This window comes from Mobula birostris, chromosome 8 (genome assembly GCF_030028105.1).
Source record: "Mobula birostris isolate sMobBir1 chromosome 8, sMobBir1.hap1, whole genome shotgun sequence".
Taxonomy (NCBI): domain Eukaryota; kingdom Metazoa; phylum Chordata; class Chondrichthyes; order Myliobatiformes; family Myliobatidae; genus Mobula; species Mobula birostris.
In genome coordinates this window covers 125596726-125616846 of record NC_092377.1, presented here as the reverse complement: position 1 = coordinate 125616846, position 20121 = coordinate 125596726, and positions in this window count along the sequence as shown.

Here is a 20121-nt window from a genome sequence, read left to right as displayed (position 1 = left end):
ACGCTGTGGCCAATTGCCTCTCATGGGCAGCTATTGAGACTGTTCACATAGGGGTTGACTATACTAGCATGATAGCTGACAAAGTTACTGACCCAAAGGTCCAGGCTTACAGAATAGCAGTCACCAAGCTCCGGTTGGCTAACAATAAGTTCGGGAAGCTGGGTCTTCTCTCCTGTGCGATGTCTCAACCAGTCATTCGCGCCCCATCGTGCCTGTACGCTGGAGACAGACTGTATTCGACTCCATACATGGCCTCCCAAGTCCAAGCCAGAAGGTCTCACAAAAACTGGCTGCACAAAAGTTTGTTTGGCACGGCCTCCAAAAGGACATGCGTGATTGGACTACAGCTTTTGTGGAGTACAAGAGGGCAACAATTACCATCATGTTCAGGTGCCATTGGCACCTACTGGGATCCCTGAGCGATGAACTGACCATATCAATGTAGACCTTGTTGGTTCTCTTTCTCCCTCTCATGGTTTCACACACCTTGCCACCATGGTGGACTGTACCACCAGCTGGCTAGAGGTCATCCCTCGAGCATCAACGATGGCCACAGACGTGGCTTGTGCTTTCATCAGCACATGTGTTGCTTAGTTTGGCATCCCATCTGATATTTCCTCTGAGCGGTCCCCAATTCATTTCAGACCTCTCAGCTGTGATGGTGCAGAACCTTGGTTGCATCACACCATGGTGTATCACCCACAGGACAGTGGCCTATGCCAGCAGTGTTGCTGCTCTGAAGGTCTCCCTGACTGATGAGTGTTGGCATGATTGCCTCCTACGTGTCCTGCTGGGGCTCAGAACTACTCCAAAAGAGGACCTGCAGCTGTCCGTTTTGTATACGAGCAGCTGTTACGAGTGCCAGCTGATTTCAATACCTGCCACCATGATGTCTGGTTGTCCTCTCGGCAAAGGTCCACCCTTCTCAGTAAATTCAATTCCTTTTCACCTATTCCCACCTCCAATCATAGCTTACAGCACTCTTGAGTTCCCGTTGACCTACATACCACTTTGTTTGTTTTCGTCCGCCATGACTCAGAGCAACATCCCCTTAAGATGGCCCATTCTGCATTTTAGAATGGGGAGAAAAGACTTTTAGCGTAAATTAGAGGGGTAAACCTGAACATATTTTGGTAGATCACCTTAAACTGGCCCACCAAGATTTGGACAATTCTGCTGCCATGCCCCTGGCATCACAACGTGCCCATGAACACCTGCGGGTTGACATGACAAGCCAGAGACACCTACTGTTCCTCCATCCGTGGAACACTGGATCCGAGCCGGGCTGCTCGTTGGAGCTCCAGACATGCTCACAGTGCCGGCTCTAGTGAGTCCTGGGGGGAGCATGTGTAGTACAACATAATTGGGAAAAATGTACATAATTCACAACCACCAACGTTGATTTGGGATGTTGCTTTAAGAGGTTAGTCTGACATGATGACATAAGGATTCTCAGCATCCTTCTGTGTTTAGGCATTGGAGTTTAATAAAATATGTTGCGGTTTCGTTAAACACAAACCGCCTCACTTTGTTTCATTTGCGGAAAACTACAGCCCTTTACCCCAACATTTCCACAGTCCTGATCGATAAGCTACTGAACCTAGGCTTCTTTCCTATAAGGTTTATTTTACCTTAAACTTTCTAATCAATTTTGGTTCATTGCACAGCACACAATCCAGAATAGCTAATCCCCTTGAAGGCTGAGCCACAAGCTACTCTAAAAAGCTATCTCATAGGCATTCTAGAAATTCTCCCTCTTGGGATCCAGCACCACCCTGATTTTCCCCATATACCTGCATACTGAAATCTCCTATAACTATTGTAACGTTGCCTTTTTTGGCATGAATTTTCTATTTTCCGTTGTAATTTGGAGACCACATCCTCACTGCTGTTTTGGGAGTCTGTGTATAACTCCCATCAGGCTCTTTTTAACCTTGTAGTTCCTTGCGTTAATCCACAATGAGTCAACACCTTCTGACCTCATGTTACCTCTTTCTAAAGATGATTTCATTTTTTTTTTTTTTTTTATTATACAGAGTAATGCCACACCCTCTGCCTTCCTGACTGTCCTGTCGATACAAGGTATATCATTGAACATTAAGCTCCCAGTTATATTCTTCTTTCAGATATGATTCTGTGATGCCTACAACATCCTATCTGCCAATCTGCAATAGTGCTGCAAGTTCATCTACCGTATTTCATATACTATATACATTGAAATACCACACCTTCAGTCTTTATTCACACTTTATTGGATTTTGTCAACCTCTTATGTTGCAATTCCTAACTTTTATCTGAGGACTTACCAATATCGGTTTCCACAATCTCTCCACTAAATGTCTGACGCTCTGGTCTCCAACCCTGTGCAACTCGAGTTTAAATCCGACCATGCAGCATTAACAAACCTTCCCAATAGGACATTAATCCCCCTCCTGTTCAGGCGAAAACTGTTCCTTCTGGATAGATCCCACCCTTCCTGAAAGAGAGCCCAATGATCCAAAAATCTTACGCCCTTCCTATGCAGATTATCGCCACTCATCCTACCCATGTCATTGGTACCTACATGGACCATGACTTCTGGCTGTTCTCCCTTCCACTTAAGAATGCTGAGGACTTGATCTGAGATATTCCGGACCCTGGCACCCATGAGGTAACATACTACTGGGGGCAGAGCTAACGTGATGATGGCGCTAAACGGCGACTCCTTTGCTTGCTTCTCCGGAAACAGTTCTATTTCCATCTTTAATATCTCTATTTTCCCCTTTCAGGGTTCCCCTATCTTACAAATCCCCTTTCACAATATCGTGCCTCTTCTCCCCTCCACTTCAGAATCATAGAGGGAGACTCAATGCCGGAGACCTGACCACAGTCACTTGCCTCTGAGGTCATATTGAACCTGCCTTCCCCCCACCAATAGAATCCAAAGAGGTTTATCTGTTGTTGAGGGGGATAGCCACAGGGGTACTCTGCACTGTCTCCTTAACCTCCTTCTCTTCCTGACTGTCATGAAGTTTCCTGTGTCCTGCACCTTGGGTGTAACTGCCTCTCTGTAAGTCCTATCGATCATCCCTTCATCCAGAGTTTATTCAGATCCAGCTCCAACTCATTAAGGCAGTTTGTTAGAAGCTGCAGCTGGATGCAATTCTTGCAGCTGTATTTATCAGAGACACTGGAGGTCTCCCTGCCTTCCCATGTCCTGCAGGATGAGCATCCAATATCCTCCCTGTCACTTCTACTGTTCTAGCTGAGCACATATAAAGAAAACAAAAAAAAAACTTGAGCTTTACTTTCCTGTGCTTTTTCTGACTGAAGCCTTGAAGAGCTAAAGCATCAAGATCACCAATCTGATTATGTCTACTCCTACGGCAGCTGCTTCGCCTTCCAAATTCAGCTTTTGCTAATCAATCCCAAATGCCGATTGGTCGCTGGTCAAAGCTCTTTTTCACTGTAGTGACTGGCTGCTGCCTTTTATCATCTCACAATGGTCCTGATTGAAATCCCCTCCTCTCAAAACTTCCAACGTCCAGACTGGCCACTAGCCAAAGCTTGTTTTGACCCCTGACACTTGGAACTTCCACCACACTTCCACAGTGAAGACCGCGATTTCATTGTTCCACATTATTGCCTCTCCAGTATCATTTTCCAGCAGTCCGATGTCCACTCTTGCCTCTCCTTTACAATTTGTATGTCTGAAGAAATTTTTGGTATCTTTTTAATATTAATTAGCTTACTTTCCAATTCCATCCTTACATTATTAATTTTTTTTGATGTCTTCTGTTGGTGTTTGAAAGCTTTCCAATCCTCTAACTTCCCACTAATTTTTGTTCGATTATATGTCCTCTCTCTGGCTTTTCAATTTTGCCTGTTCCTTCCCAAGCTACATTTAGTCAGTCTCTGCATCTTCCTCAGGACAATCTCATTCTTAGAGGAAATTTCATTGGAATGAGTACATAGCAGAAAAAAATTGAACAGAAACTTGATCTGTTACCATGGAATAAGACATTTTAAAAATCTTCCTAGGAATAGTGGAGAACCAAGAATCCAATACAATAAAATTAGTTAAAGAAAAACAGCTAGGGATATCAATGTGCTTAAAAACTGATATAAAAAAAAAAACACCTCCTTGGATTATGTACCTTGTGGTTGGAAATTTAGAGTCATGAGCCATGGAAGCAACAGGCTGTCATGCAATACAAGCAAACACACTGGAGATTGAAGATAAAGATTAGCTTTATTTGTCACAGGTATATCAAAACATACAGTGAAATGTTTCTGCTAAATTAAATAAGCAAGGATTGTGCGAGAGACTGCCCACAAGTGTCACCATGCTACAAGTGTTACCAGCCACTACTGCTCTGTTGTCTTCCCTGCTAGTATCCCCTTCGAACCTGAAATTACCAATCTACCTGCATCTTGAAAGCCCCTTTGACTATCAGAACATTGCCCTTTTAACATGCATTTTCTATCCAGCATTGTAATTTGAAAATGAGAGTGGCTGAAGCCAGAATAAAAAGGTTAGGAGAGGGGAGGGAGTACAATCCAGCAGGTGATAGGTGAGACCAGGTAGGGGAAATCTGGATGAGTGGGTTGGGATGGAGGAGGGGTAATAAGATGAGAAGTTGTGAAGTGATATGTGGAAAAGGTAAAGGGCTGGAGAAGAAGGAATCTGATAGGAGAGGAGAGAGAACCATGGGAGAAAGAGAAGGAAAAGGGCAATAGGAAGGGGGTGAAGAGCTGGCGATGAGAAGAGAAGGGCAAAAGAGTCACCAGAATATGGAATGGAAAAGGAAGAGGGTGGCGGGGTGGGACTCCAGATCAGGTAAATTTGCTTGAAATATTAAAACAAAAGGTTTTAGCAGTGTTCTGCTTATATCTGTGCAGTATAAAGAAATATATATGTGGGCACGTGACCAAGTCGTTAAGGCATTAGACTAGCGACCTGAAGGTTGTGAGTTTGAGCCCCAGCCGAGGCAACATGTTGTGTCTTTGAGCAAGGCACTTAACCACACATTGCTCTGCGACGACACCAGTGCCAAGCTGTATGGATCCTAATGCCCTTCCCTTGGACGACATTGGTGTCATGGAGAGGGCAGACTTGCAGCATGGGCAATTGCTGGTCTTCCATACAAACTTGCCCAGGCCTGCACCCTGGAGAGTGAAGACTTTCCGGGCGCAGATCCATGGTCTCGCAAGACTAGTGGATGCCTTTATTTATAGATATATGAGGGGAGCGGGAGAGTTCACAGAGTAGGAGAGCATGTAAAGGGACTAGAGGTACACTGGGAGCAGGAGACAGGAGGGAGGGGGAGACTATATGTATGGGGAGGGAGTGACTGCACAACGGCAGTGAGCTGGGAGCAGGAATGAGTGTGCACGGTGGTGGTGGGGGTGGTATAAAAGCAGAGTCAGGAGAGGGCACAGAGAGAGAGGTAGTATACAGAGAGTAAGAAAAATAAGCAGAAAGAAATATTGCAGAAAAAGGGCATAGGGCAAATGCCCACACTGATGTTTTAACATGTGGTAATTGTAGCTGGGCTTGAGATCACTGCACAGACCCCAATCTCCGACGCACAGTTCCTAGGAGGAAAGAGACAACGGTTGCAGAATGGAATTACCTGCACCTGCTCTCCCCTTGCTCCTTCCTTCCTCCACTCCCTGTATCAGCCCCATTCACCCGCCCCCACCACCACCTGTATATTTTGAAGCCTCCTAGCTACGGAAGGACTCTCAGAGTTTCAGCATACAACGATATTCCTCTGTATGAGGTATTGATTGAAATAAATCTTGGACCAAAGATTCTAAGAAGAGCAAGCCTGCTCTGGGTAGGGATACCTGCTAGAACGAGCAGTGGATTTGTTAACATCCACTCGATATTCATAGCCTTTAGGAGGAGGCTGACCCACACAATGAAGCTCTCTCTCATGAAAGACTTCACCTATACTGCGGCAGTCCCTCAGCACTGCTCCTCTGAAACTGAAGCACTCCCCCAGTAGTGTCCCTTCCACACTGTGGCAGTCTATCAGTACTGTCCCTTCCACACTGTGGCAGTCCATCAACACTGTCCCTTCCACACTGTGGCAGTCTATCAACACTATCCATTCCACACTGTGGCAGTCCATCAACACTGTCCCTTCCACACTGTGGCAGTCCATCAACACTGTCCCTTCCACACTATGGCGGTGTATCAACACTGTCCCTTCCACACTGTGGCAGTCTATCAACACAGTCCCTTCCACACTGTGGCAGTCCATCAACACTGTCCCTTCTACACTGTGGCAGTCTATCAACACTGTCCCTTCCACACTGTGGCAGTCCATCAACACTGTCCCTTCCACACTGTGGCAGTCTATCAACACTATCCATTCCACACTGTGGCAGTCCATCAACACTGTCCCTTCCACACTGTGGCAGTCCATCAACACTGTCCCTTCCACACTATGGCGGTGTATCAACACTGTCCTTTCCACACTGTGGCAGTCTATCAACACAGTCCCTTCCACACTGTGGCAGTCCATCAACACTGTCCCTTCCACACTGTGGCAGTCCATCAACACTGTCCCTTCCACACTGTGGCAGTCCATCAATACTGTCCCTTCCACACTGTGGCAGTCCATCAGCATTGTCCCTTCCACACTGTGGCGGTCTATCAACACTGTTCCTTCCACACTGTGGCAGTTCATCAACACTGTCCCTTCCACACTATGGCGGTCTATCAACACTGTCCCTTCCACACTGTGGCAGTCCATCAGCATTGTCCCTTCCACACTGTGGCAGTCCATCAACACTGTCCCTTCCACACTGTGGCAGTCCATCAACACTGTCCCTTCCACACTGTGGCAGTCCATCAACACTGTCCCTTCCACACTGTGGCAGTCCATCAGCATTGTCCCTTCCACACTGTGGCAGTCCATCAACACTGTCCCTTCCACACTGTGGCAGTCCATCAACACTGTCCCTTCCACACTGTGGCAGTCCATCAACACTGTCCCTTCCACACTGTGGCAGTCCATCAGCATTGTCCCTTCCACACTGTGGCAGTCTATCAACACTGTCCCTTCCACAGTGTGGCAGTCCATCAACACTGTCCCTTCCCCACTGTGGCAGTCCATCAACACTGTCCCTTCCCCACTGTGGCAGTCCATCAACACTGTCCCTTCCACACTGTGGCAGTCCATCAGCATTGTCCCTTCCACACTGTGGTGGTCTATCAACACTGTCCCTTCCACACTGTGGCAGTTCATCAACACTGTCCCTTCCACACTATAGCAGTCTATCAACACTGTCCCTTCCACACTGTGGCAGTCTATCAACACTGTCCCTTCCACACTATGGCGGTGTATCAACACTGTCCTTTCCACACTGTGGCAGTTCATCAACACTGTCCCTTCCACACTATGGTGGTGTATCAACACTGTCCCTTCCACACTGTGGCAGTCCATCAACACTGTCCCTTCCACACTGTGGCAGTCCAACAACACTGTCCCTTCCACACTGTAGCAGTCTATCAACACTGTCCCTTCCACAGTGTGGCAGTCCAACAACACTGTCCCTTCCACACTGTGGCAGTCTATCAACACTGTCCCTTCCCCACTGTGGCAGTCCATCAACACTGTCCCTTCCACACTATGGCGGTGTATCAACACTGTCCTTTCCACACTGTGGCAGTCTATCAACACAGTCCCTTCCACACTGTGGCAGTCCATCAACACTGTCCCTTCCACACTGTGGCAGTCCATCAACACTGTCCCTTCCACACTGTGGCAGTCCATCAATACTGTCCCTTCCACACTGTGGCAGTCCATCAGCATTGTCCCTTCCACACTGTGGCGGTCTATCAACACTGTTCCTTCCACACTGTGGCAGTTCATCAACACTGTCTCTTCCACACTATGGCGGTCTATCAACACTGTCCCTTCCACACTGTGGCAGTCCATCAGCATTGTCCCTTCCACACTGTGGCAGTCCATCAACACTGTCCCTTCCACACTGTGGCAGTCCATCAACACTGTCCCTTCCACACTGTGGCAGTCCATCAACACTGTCCCTTCCACACTGTGGCAGTCCATCAACATTGTCCCTTCCACACTGTGGCAGTCTATCAACACTGTCCCTTCCACAGTGTGGCAGTCCATCAACACTGTCCCTTCCCCACTGTGGCAGTCCATCAACACTGTCCCTTCCCCACTGTGGCAGTCCATCAACACTGTCCCTTCCACACTGTGGCAGTCCATCAGCATTGTCCCTTCCACACTGTGGTGGTCTATCAACACTGTCCCTTCCACACTGTGGCAGTTCATCAACACTGTCCCTTCCACACTATAGCAGTCTATCAACACTGTCCCTTCCACACTGTGGCAGTCTATCAACACTGTCCCTTCCACACTATGGCGGTGTATCAACACTGTCCTTTCCACACTGTGGCAGTTCATCAACACTGTCCCTTCCACACTATGATGGTGTATCAACACTGTCCCTTCCACACTGTGGCAGTCCATCAACACTGTCCCTTCCACACTGTGGCAGTCCAACAACACTGTCCCTTCCACACTGTAGCAGTCTATCAACACTGTCCCTTCCACAGTGTGGCAGTCCAACAACACTGTCCCTTCCACACTGTGGCAGTCTATCAACACTGTCCCTTCCCCACTGTGGCAGTCCAACAACACTGTCCCTTCCACACTGTGGCAGTCCATCAACACTGTCCCTTCAACACTGTGGCAGTCCATCAACACTGTCCCTTCCACACTATGGCGGTGTATCAACACTGTCCTTTCCACACTGTGGCAGTTCATCAACACTGTCCCTTCCACACTATGGTGGTGTATCAACACTGTCCCTTCCACACTGTGGCAGTCCATCAACACTGTCCCTTCCACACTGTGGCAGTCCATCAACACTGTCCCTTCCACAGTGTGGCAGTCCATCAACACTGTCCCTTCCACACTGTGGCAGTCCATCAACACTGTCCCTTCCACACTGTGGCAGTCCAACAACACTGTCCCTTCCACACTGTAGCAGTCTATCAACACTGTCCCTTCCACAGTGTGGCAGTCCAACAACACTGTCCCTTCCACACTGTAGCAGTCTATCAACACTGTCCCTTCCACAGTGTGGCAGTCCATCAACACTGTCCCTTCCACACTGTGGCAGTCTATCAACACTGTCCCTTCCCCACTGTGGCAGTCCAACAACACTGTCCCTTCCACACTGTGGCAGTCTATCAACACTGTCCCTTCTCTGGACTGGGCAGCTCCCAGCAAGCAGGAAGAAGGAGAATGCCATGACACTGTTCAAAAAAAGATGTGGGCAAAAGGTAGGTAACAATAGGCCAGTTACTTTAATATTTGTAGTTTGGAAAATGCTTAAAGCTATCATTAAAAAAGAAATAGACAGGGATCTGGAAAGAAATGGATCCATCAGACAGACACAAGATGGATTCAGCAAAGGCCGGTCCCGTTTGACAAATGTACTGGAGTTCTTTGAAGATATAACAAGCTCAGTAGATAGAGGGGGACAAGATGGACAATAGTTACTTGGATTTCCAGAAGGTGTGCGATAAAGTGCCACATGAAAGACATCCATAAGGTAAGGATGCACAGAGCTGGGGATGATATATTAACAAAGATAGAGGATTGGTTAACTAATAGAAAGCAGAAATTGGGATACATGGGTGTTTCTCAGGCTGGCAATCAGTTGAGTGGTGTGCCACAGGAGTCGGTGCTGGGTCTGCAACTGTTCATGCTGTACCATAACAAAGAGGGGATTGAGTGTTATGTATCTAATTTTGCTGATGACAATAATTTAAGTGGAAAAGCAAATTTTGCAGACGATACAGACAGACTGCAGAGCGATAGAGATAGGTTACTTTAGTGGGAAAGGGTCTGGTAGATGGAGTACAATGTTGGTAAATGTGAGGTTATCCACTTTGGAAGGAAAAATTAAAGAGAAGATCACTATTTAAATGGTAACAAATTGCAGCATGCTGCTGTGTAGAGGGACTGGGGAGTGGTTGTGCATGAAGCACAAAAAAGTTGGTTTGTAGGTGTAGCAGCCGATCAAGAAGGCAAATGGAATGTTGGCCTTCATTGCTAGAGGGATTGAATTTAAGAGCAAGGAGGTTGTGCTGCAACTGTACGGGGTACTGGTGAGGCTGCACCTGGAGCACTGCGTGCAGTTCTGGTCTCCTTACCTGAGGAAGAATATACTGGCTTTGGAGGTGGTGCAGAAGAAGTTCACCAGGTTGATTCTAAAAATGAGAGGGTTACACTATGCAGAGAAATTGAGTCCTCTGCGTTTGCATTCTCTGGAATTCAGAAGAAAGAGAGATCTCATCGAAGCAGAAAAATTATGAAAGGGACATATAAAGTAGAGGCAGGAAAGTTATTTTCTGCTGGTAGATGAGACTAGAACTAGGAGACATAGCCTCAAGAGTTAGGGGAGTAGATTTAGGATGGAGATGTGGAGAAACTGCTTTTCCAAAGGAGTGGTGAATCTGTGGAATTCTCTGTCCAATAAAGCAGTGGATCTTATCTCAGTAAATATGTTTAAGAGAAAGTTGGATAGATATTTGGATAGGAGGAAGATTAAAGATTATAGAGAAAAGGCAGGTAGGATGTGATGAGTCCATGGTCAGATCAGCCATGATCTGATTGAATGGTGGAGCAGGGTCAATGGGCCAGATGACCTACTCCTGCTCCTATTTCTTATATATTATCAAGGGAACAAGGGCCAACTGAGCTGTAATAATCAAGGGACCCATATCCCAGTGTGTTATAGGGATCACGGGAGCCATGACCCAGTGTGTTACAAGGATGGTGGAAACAGGGCTCAGTGTGTTGCCTGGCGTCGACTGAGCACTGCTCACAGTAGAGCACACTCCCTTCACTATCCCATGACGGGTAACAGTACTGGCAGTGAATCCAAGCACACAAACCCTTCTGCATTTTGATCTTTTTGTCACATTGATTCTTCTTTCGTCTAATGCCACAGCTGAAAAATCAGCAATATTTAGCATTGGCTGCTATGTCTACCTGTCTTCATATTTAAACCTGTAGGTCTCCACTCCAGATCGTAATCGCATATCCCAGGCTAATATGCCCTGTACTGGAACAGAGGTCCTTCTTCAGATTCTCCAAAACATCTGCACACTGGGGCAATTTATCACAGCTAGCCTGTTAAAGTTTGAGGAATGGAAAGAAATGAGAGTGACAGAGGATAACCCAGGCCGTCACAGGGAGACGTGAAACTCCCATGCAGATTTCACTGGCTGATGGGAGTTTTGAGGAAGCAACCCTATTAACTATGCACCGTGCCACTCACTGGAAACTAGGAATCCCTAGGTATTGTAATGGAATATTGTGAGCAGTTTTGTGCCCCTATGTTAGAAAGGATATGCTGAAACTGGAGAGGTTTCAAAGGAGGCTCATGAAAATGATTCCAGGATAAAATGACTTGTCATATGACAAATGTTTGATGGCTCTGGGCATGTAGTCACCAGAATTCAGAATAATGAGCAGAGACCCCATTGAAACCTATCAAATAACGAAAGGCGTTGATAGAATGGATATGGAGAGGATGTTTCCTATGGTGGCAGAGTCTAAGATCAGAGGACACAGCTTCAGAATAGAGAGGTGTCCTTTTAGAACAGAGATGAGGAGGAACATCTTAGCTAGAAAGTGGTGAATCTGTGGAATTCTTTGCCACAGGCAGCTGTGGAGGCCAAGTCTTTATGTACATTTAAGTCAGAGATTGACAGATTCATGACTGGTCAGGGCCTGAAGGGATACAGGAGAAGGCAGGAGATTGTGGCTGAGAGGAAAATTGGATCAGCCATGCGGAAGTGGTGGAGCGGACTCGATGGGCAAATGACCTAATTCTGCTCCATTATCTTATGGTTTTATGGTCTCTCCTTTGGCCTGACACTACAGCCGAGAAGCAAATATCTGATGTTAGGTACTGGATGGCTTGTTAATCCACCTGTCCCACATTCACATGCTCAGGTATCCAACCATTGATGCCATACTCCAGTCTGCCAAATCATATGCAAGAACTAAGGGACAGCACTGAGGGGGAGGGACAATGTGGGAGGGAGTGCTGAGGAAGTTCAGCATATGAAGTGAGACAGCACCAAGGAAACATTGTATTATACGAAGGACAGAACTGAAGGGGCAGAGAGCAAGCATCTCTCTGAGGGATGGACAAAGTCTTCCGTCAGATATAATGTGATGCTAGTGCAGAAATTGTAGGGGCCCTAGAAGAGGTATTTAAAACATCCTTAGCCGTGGGTGAAATGTCAGAGGATTGGAGGACAGCTAATGTTGTTCTGTTGTTAAAGGAAGGCTTTAAGAATAAATCGGGATATTTTATACCCGTGAGCCTGATATCAGTAGTAGGGAAGTCATTGTAAGTGTAATGCACGCTTTGCCGAGAGGTATGATCTTGGGGGTGATGACCCCCCTGACTGGCCAAACTTTAGAACTCTCGTTTGGGTGAATGCTGTGCGATGTGTCCCGTTTCAAATCAGTACCCCGTAATGACAAGTCACACAGGATGTGGTTAAATAATTAAGATTTTATAACTCTTACTTGAACTATGGGGTTAGTAGAGAACCAAAATATAAAATAAAAGGCGTCACACTGTATCTTTAATCACTCTGTGCACAAATATTTCGTAGGAGCTCATGCAATATCCCCTTTCCACCATTTGATATTTCCCGAACTCCGCCGGGTCCCAAGCCCCCGCTCGGGGTCCGCTCCGCTAGCCCGCTCACAACATCTCTTTGTATGCATCTTCTTTGCTTCATCCCTATGGCCCGTCCTCCCCAAATCCCACACAAACAGCTTTCAGATACACAAGAAAGAATAACATCTATCCCAATTGGTTAGCAAATGAATACAAATCCCATTATCACTAATTATAACCCAAACATGCTGCTACAGAGAACCCCTTACCTCAGCATTTAACATTACAGAGAAGCTATTTTATTATAACACCACAAATGCTGATACAGATAACCCCTTACCTCAGCAGTTAACATTACAGAGCAGCCATTTTATTAGCCTTAGCAAGTAGCATGAAAGCCCCCCCACCAAATTTAGTCATGTCCTCATGACGTCTAAATAACTCGCCAACCTTTCCTGTAGACACAAAAACCCAACCCAACACTGTGACATTGTTCCCCAAACTGTAGACTTTATGCCCTGTTCCCCAGGCACTACATAGGCCAACCTATCTGGGAGTTTCCTAATCCTCTGAGACCTCTGTACCCCCTCACCTAACTCTTCAGTTTAGAACACCACTGGAGATACCTCGGGTCTGCATACCGAATTCTTTCTGAATCTATCACTCATGTCCCCTGTCTCTCCTTCAGGGTCCTGCAGTAACCCAGGTTGCCCACAATAGCGCCCCCACCCCCACCTGACCTGACTCAGTGGGAGAAAGGCAAGGAATCTAACAAGGGAAAGTTAGCAAAAGGCAGCATGTACCACACCTCTATCTCATCATCCTTAGAATCAGTATTCTTCTCCTTCTGCTCGATGGGTAGCTGTTGTTTGGTTTTCTGCAAGCTGGAGCATTTGGCCTTGGCTGCTTCTGCAGCCTCTTGAGCTTCTTGTAATCCAGACGTCACTTTCTTCTTGGACTCCTCCAACTCTCGCCACAATCACAGCTGTTCTGACTCATGTTTCTTGTTCATCTCACTCTGGGACACAGTTACTCCATCAGCTTCTTCCACCCGGGCCTGATATTCCTTAATCTTCCTCTGAAAAGTGGCAGTTAAAGATTGTTGATCCTCCAGTCTATATGTTCACTGAACATATCTCCAGCTTTTTCTTCTTAATGACTTCTTCCAGGTCAATTTTCAGTTTTTCCGTTTCATTTAGGCTGTCGATGGGCATCTTCAGGTCTCCTTCAAGCTTGCGCTTCCCTCTTCCGAGATCTGTCCGGAATTGCTTCACCTCCTCGGAATTGTATTCTTACTCCACTGTCTGGGCTATCAGTCTTCTGTCGGCCTTAGTCAGACAGCTTTCTTTGTCTTCCCCAACTTGCAAGTCTTCCAATCTGTTCTAGATCAATTTCTCTAGTTTCTGCTCTGAATTCTGTTTCCCCGTCTCCACTTTGACAAACATGAAACCCAATTCTTCAATGTCTGTCCCAAGATTATGGCACTCAGTCTCCAGTCTGCATTTCCGGGCGTTCAGTTGAGCGGTGTAAGTCTCCTCCATCCGTAGTCTCTGATTCAAATCGGCGACCTGGGTTTCCAGCTCTAAGATCACCTCCAGCTGCGGTGGGCAACGCTGCTCAGAGTCAGCCTGACTCTCCCGTTCCTCATCCATGTCCAACCCATCAAGCACCTGTCATGACGAAACGTCCACATCAATGTTCCGACTCCCCGGCCGGTACTTCAGGCTGAAATCGTTGGCAGACAGCGCGGCCAATCAATGACGGCCGGCGGCATCCAGTTTCGCCGAGTTCGTGATATGCGTTAAGGGGATGTTATCCGTCTGCACCTCAAACTTGATCCCGTGGGGATAGTCACTCAGTTCCTCCAGCAGCCCCCATCCTAGAGCCAGGGCGTTCGACTGGTGCATCGGGTAATTTCTCCAGGAGCGTAACAAATTCCGGTTACCAAAAGCTAACTCACATTTTACAGTCTGCCTCTGTCCTTTTTTCCCCCTCCCTCCCTTCCCCAAGGGAGTGTATCTACACAGAAACAGATTCAAGGGGTGTCTCAGTTTGCTGTAGTCCCTTGCGAATCTCCAGTAATAATCACAGATGTCCACAAATGAATGCAGAACACTCACGAGCTGTGACCTTCGCCAGACCTGGCACTCGTCCAGAGAAAATTTTACTTTAACTCCTAGTCGCTCCATAGTCTTCCGAGGCAAATCCAAATACTAGGAGATATCCAAATACCCCAAAACTCCAAACAATTCTACATCCCCTACTGTCTTCCCCGTGCCCCGCTGGAAAGTTGCACTCCGGTTATGCCCTGGGGTATCTTTTCGGGCTGGAAGAATCCCTGGGGACCTATAACGGCCGTCTTCTCCTTGTGGACCTCACTCATCGGGATATGGCAATATCCATTCCTCAGATCCAGCACATTAAATCACTTCGTACCACTCAGACAGATCAGCGTGTCTTCGTCACTCGGGACCGCATACTGGTCAGGGACAGTGCGCCTCTTCAGAGTACTATAATCCACACACACACACGCTGCCTACGTCTCCCACGTCTGCAGGGGCCAGTCGCCGCGACCTCTCTCTCACTGAGGCGTCTTCAGCGGTCAACTCCACCCCTCACCCTCCCCCCCCTGCGGTATTTTGGAGCGTCTACCAAGAGCAGCGGTCCCCAACCACCGGGCCGCGAGGAAACGATATGATTTGGCGATATGAATCAGCTGCACCTTTCCTCATTCCCTGTCACGCCCACTGTTGAGCCATTACCCGCGCATCGTCCATGTCAGCGCGGGAAGGAGATCAACTCCTCGAGCTTGCAAATGACGGCGGGCTGAAAAGTCTGTTTGACATAACATCTCTGCCGGCATTCTGGATCAAAGTCAAGGCTAAATATCCTGAGATAGCCACGGAAGCACCAAAAACGTTGCTTCCATTTCCAACATATCTGCGATGAATGTAACAAAAACTAAATTGCGAATTAGACTGGACATAACGAACCCCGTTCGAGTATCGCTGTTCCCCATCACCACTCGATAGGACCGTCTTGTTGCAGGAACACAAGCCCAGGGCTCCCACTGATTCAGCGATATTGGTGCGTTGCAATGATTTTATAAGTTCATACAGGGAAAATATGCGCTGTGTTTAATATCCAAACGTTACTTAAAATGTTATGATGCTACTGACTTATATAACCATATAACAATTACAGCACGGAAACAGGCCATCTCTGCCCTTCTAGTCCGTGCCGAACGCTACTCTCACCTAGTCCCACCGACCTGCACTCAGCCCATAACCCTCCATTTACTTTCCTGTCCATATACCTATTCAATTTTTATTTAAATGATAATATCGAACCTGCTTCTGACACTTCTACTGGAAGTTCGTTCAACACTTAGCTCCCCTGTCCTCCCCTGATAATTGACTTATCGCTATATTCATGCGAGGAAAATGCGATGTGTGTCTAATATTAAATTCGTTAGATAAAGCCTTTTAGAAACGAAATTGAGTGTATTAGCCACTTATCACCTATATTCCGGTCGTGATTAACACCCCCCTCCGAACAGAATCGCCAAACACGATTTGCAGAAAAATAATCGGCAGGTACACGCATGCGCACTGGTGTCCGCGCAAGGCTTCATGGTCATTGTAGTCTTTTTCTGGGTAACGCAACGTGTTTGACTGCTACTCTTGTCCGTTGGCAACCATTCCCCCCTCCGGTCGGCCGGTCCGCAAGAATATTGTCAACATGAAACCGGTCCGCACTGCAAAAAAGGTTGGGGACCCCTGACCAAGAGGACCTCACCCTGATACTTCCCCCGGCCCGAACTACCATTGGCTCTCGTTGAAATTCGGTACCGGCCCAATGCTGTCACACACGTCCTCACGAGCAGCTCGAAACACTGGGTGCACAGACAATGCCCCCAAACAACTCTCACCGCCTTCTTCCACAAGGCCCCCACGCGCATCCTCGCAAGCGGGGTGTTGGTCCCCTCCCGAAACGAAACGCTGCTCGTCTCAGCAGTGTCTGGACACATCAGCACTAAATACTCACGAACCTCAGGCACCCACACATTGGCCTCCGAGAACGCCAGATTCACCGACCAACAACCGTCGTCTGGATAATCACCAGCACTGGTACCCCAAATCTCCAGTGCCTTGAATGTTGTCAAGGGTAAATGCTTCAGAAACCGGTTGTCAAACGAACTGTACATCAACTTGACCTGCGACCCGGTGTCGAGTATGGCTTTAGCATAGCTCCCCTCCATCAGTAACGACCTACTGGAGCGCGGTCCCACTAAGCCTTCAGGAATAGGGTCTTTTCCTCTCAGTAGTTCCTTGGTACATTGCTGGGAACGTGTTCCCCCAAGAGACACCAGGTAGTTCCCCCACTGAATCTCCTCTTATTTTCCTGACACCTCTCTGATCAGCAGAATAACCACCCCGCTCCCCGAACTGCAACTAACTAAGCTGTTTCTCTAGCCGAAAAAATTACTCTGAAAGCTTTTCCCCAATCTCATGACACATGTTTTGAAATCCCCCTAGGTGCTGCATTTACTTCCAGTCGAACCAAGCGCCTTTTCCTACGCTTGCAGATAACTGGCAGCTGTCACGACGGGGTAATTGAACCTGACAGGTCTAACAAAGTCAGCAGTCCGTCTATCCAAACTTCCAACCAATTTCGGTCACTTTTCCTCAACCAAGCACTGCCATTCAACCAGCAACTGAGAGGTCCGTTCCGCCCACGTCTCATAAGCCTCCGCCCCTTTAGGGGTGGTCTTTATTCCAAACACCAGGCGGAGCCTGCCATTGCTGGAACATTTATTCGCAGACACTACCTCCGAATCCGACCACTCTTTCCTCTCTCTCCTAACAGTATGGACAGCCCATGGCCCCGCCTCACCCGGGGCACCAATAGACACTGGCAGTCCCACCACCATCTCGTCAGCGCTAGTCTGAACTCGAACAAAGACTGAGCCCGCCATTTCATCAAACATTCGTGCCATGCTTTCAACTTTGTCCCCAGTTTTAACCATACTCAAAAATAAAATTAACAATTCATCCAGGGTACGAATATCCACCCCACTCAACCCGTACTAACCCCAATCTCACAGAAGCACACATTACTAACCGCAATCTCACAGAGACAAATCAACACTGATTTAAACAGGGCGACCACACAGCACCCAACTGAATCAAATCCCGGACAAGCCCCCACATTGTAACGCTCGCTTTGCCTAGTGGCATGATCTCGGGGGTGATGCCCCCCCCCGCCCAGCCAAACGTTAGAACTCTCGTTTGGGTGAATGCTGTGCGATGTGTCTCCTGTTTCAAATCAGTACCCCGTAATGACAAGCCGTACACAGGATGCGGTTAAATAATTAAGATTTTATAACTCTTACTGGAACTATGGGGTTAGTAGGGAACCAAAATATAAAATAAAATAAATTCTAAGGGACTGGACATACAAGTATTTTGATAGACAGGGACTGATTAGGGATGGTCAGCATGGCTATGTTGTGCTAAGTCATATCCAACCAATCTTAGAGTTTTTCGAGGAAGTTACCTGGAAAGTTGTTGAAGGCAAGGCAGTGGTTGTTGTCTACATGTACTTTAGCAAGGTACTTAATAAGGTTACCGCATGGGATATTGGTCAAGAAGGTTTAGTTGCTGGTGAGGTAGTAAATGGAACTAGACATTGACTTTGAGGGAGAAGTCAGAGAGTGGTAGTAGATAGTTGCCTCTCTAACTGGAGCCCTGTAACAAATGGTGTCGTGTAGGATTCAGTCCTGTATCCATTATTGCTTGTCATCTATATCAACGATCTGGATGATAATGTGGTAAACTGTATTAACAAATCTGTGGGTGACACCAGGACTGGGAGCATAGTGGACATTGAGGAAGTATATCAGAGCTTGCAGGACGACCTGTACTAGCTGAAAAATTGCAGATGGAATTTAATGCAGTTAAGTGTGAGATGTTAAACTTTGGAAGGACTCCAGGGTGAGACTTACACAGCAGTGCTCCAAAGAGCACAGTAGAATAGAGGGATCCTGGAATGCAGATCCATATTTCCTTGGAAGAGGTATCACAAGTAAGTAAGATCATAACGAGAGCTTTTGACACATTGGTTTTTATATCAATCAATACAGGAGTTGGTACTTCATGTTGAGGTTGTATAAGATATTGGTGAGGCCTAACTTGGAGCATTGTGTGCATTTCTGGTTGCCTACCCAGAGGAAAGGTATCAATAAGATTGAAAGAGTACATAGAAAAAGGATCTAATGCTTTCTTGGCATGTATGATGAATAAACTCTTCTCAGGCTTCTATCTGGGTAACAAACATTAATCCTAAGTGACATTTTGATGACAAACTCCCTATCTTCTTCAGGAATCCCTAATGAAGATGGCAGAGTTTTTCATGGGAACATTAGTTATTAATGATTCTTGTACCCGGCCTGAAGCCCGAAAGGATTTTATTCTGACAGAGAAAAATTGTCAAGGTGTTGCCACAGTTTCGGTACCTGAGTTATAGTGAAGGTTTGAATAGGTTCAGACATTATTCCATCAAGTATAGGAGAATGAAGGGAGATTTAATAGAGGTATACAAAATTATGAGGGGTATAGATAGGCTAAGTCCAAGGTTTTCTTCACTAAGGTTGGGTAAGACCAGTACTCGAGATCCTATGTTAAAGGTCCAAGGTAAAATATTTAACAGGAAGATAAAGATACATTTCGTCAATCAGAGAAACGAGCTGCCAGCGGAAATAATGGACGTAGGTTTTATCTCAACCTTTAAGAGAAGTTTGGATAAATCCATGGATGGGAGGGGTATGGTGTGTGTGAGTGAGAGAGTGAGAGAGTGAGAGAGTGAGAGAGTGAGAGAGTGAGAGAGTGAGAGAGTGAGAGAGTGAGAGAGTGAGAGAGTGAGAGAGTGAGAGAGTGAGAGAGTGAGAGAGTGAGAGAGTGAGAGAGAGAGAGAGAGAGAGAGAGAGAGAGAGAGACACACACACACACACGTAACCGGCAACAATAAATATTAATCGAGACAGGTTATATAAAAACAACCGAACATTTATTAAACACGTATAAACGATAAGGAAAAAAAAAGCAAAGGAAAACTTTATCCGGAGGTTAACAGGTACACAGCCGTTCACCAACTCGCCACTCGGCTCTGGTTCTTAAAGCGTTAAATGTGAAAACAGTTCTTCAAGCGAAACAGTCAGATATAGTTCTTAAAGCGATAACTTCGAAAGTCCAACGGTTTTACACATTCAATTGGGAGAGACTTCTCTGGAGAGGGAATTCTCCATAGACGCAACTTTACTGCTGGTTCTGTCCACAAGATTCCCGATGCCGAAAATAATCAGTTTAAATCGACTGACCTTAAATTCCCTTTAGACAGAGAGAGAGAGCACCTTTTTGCATGAACTCATTGCCCTATTGC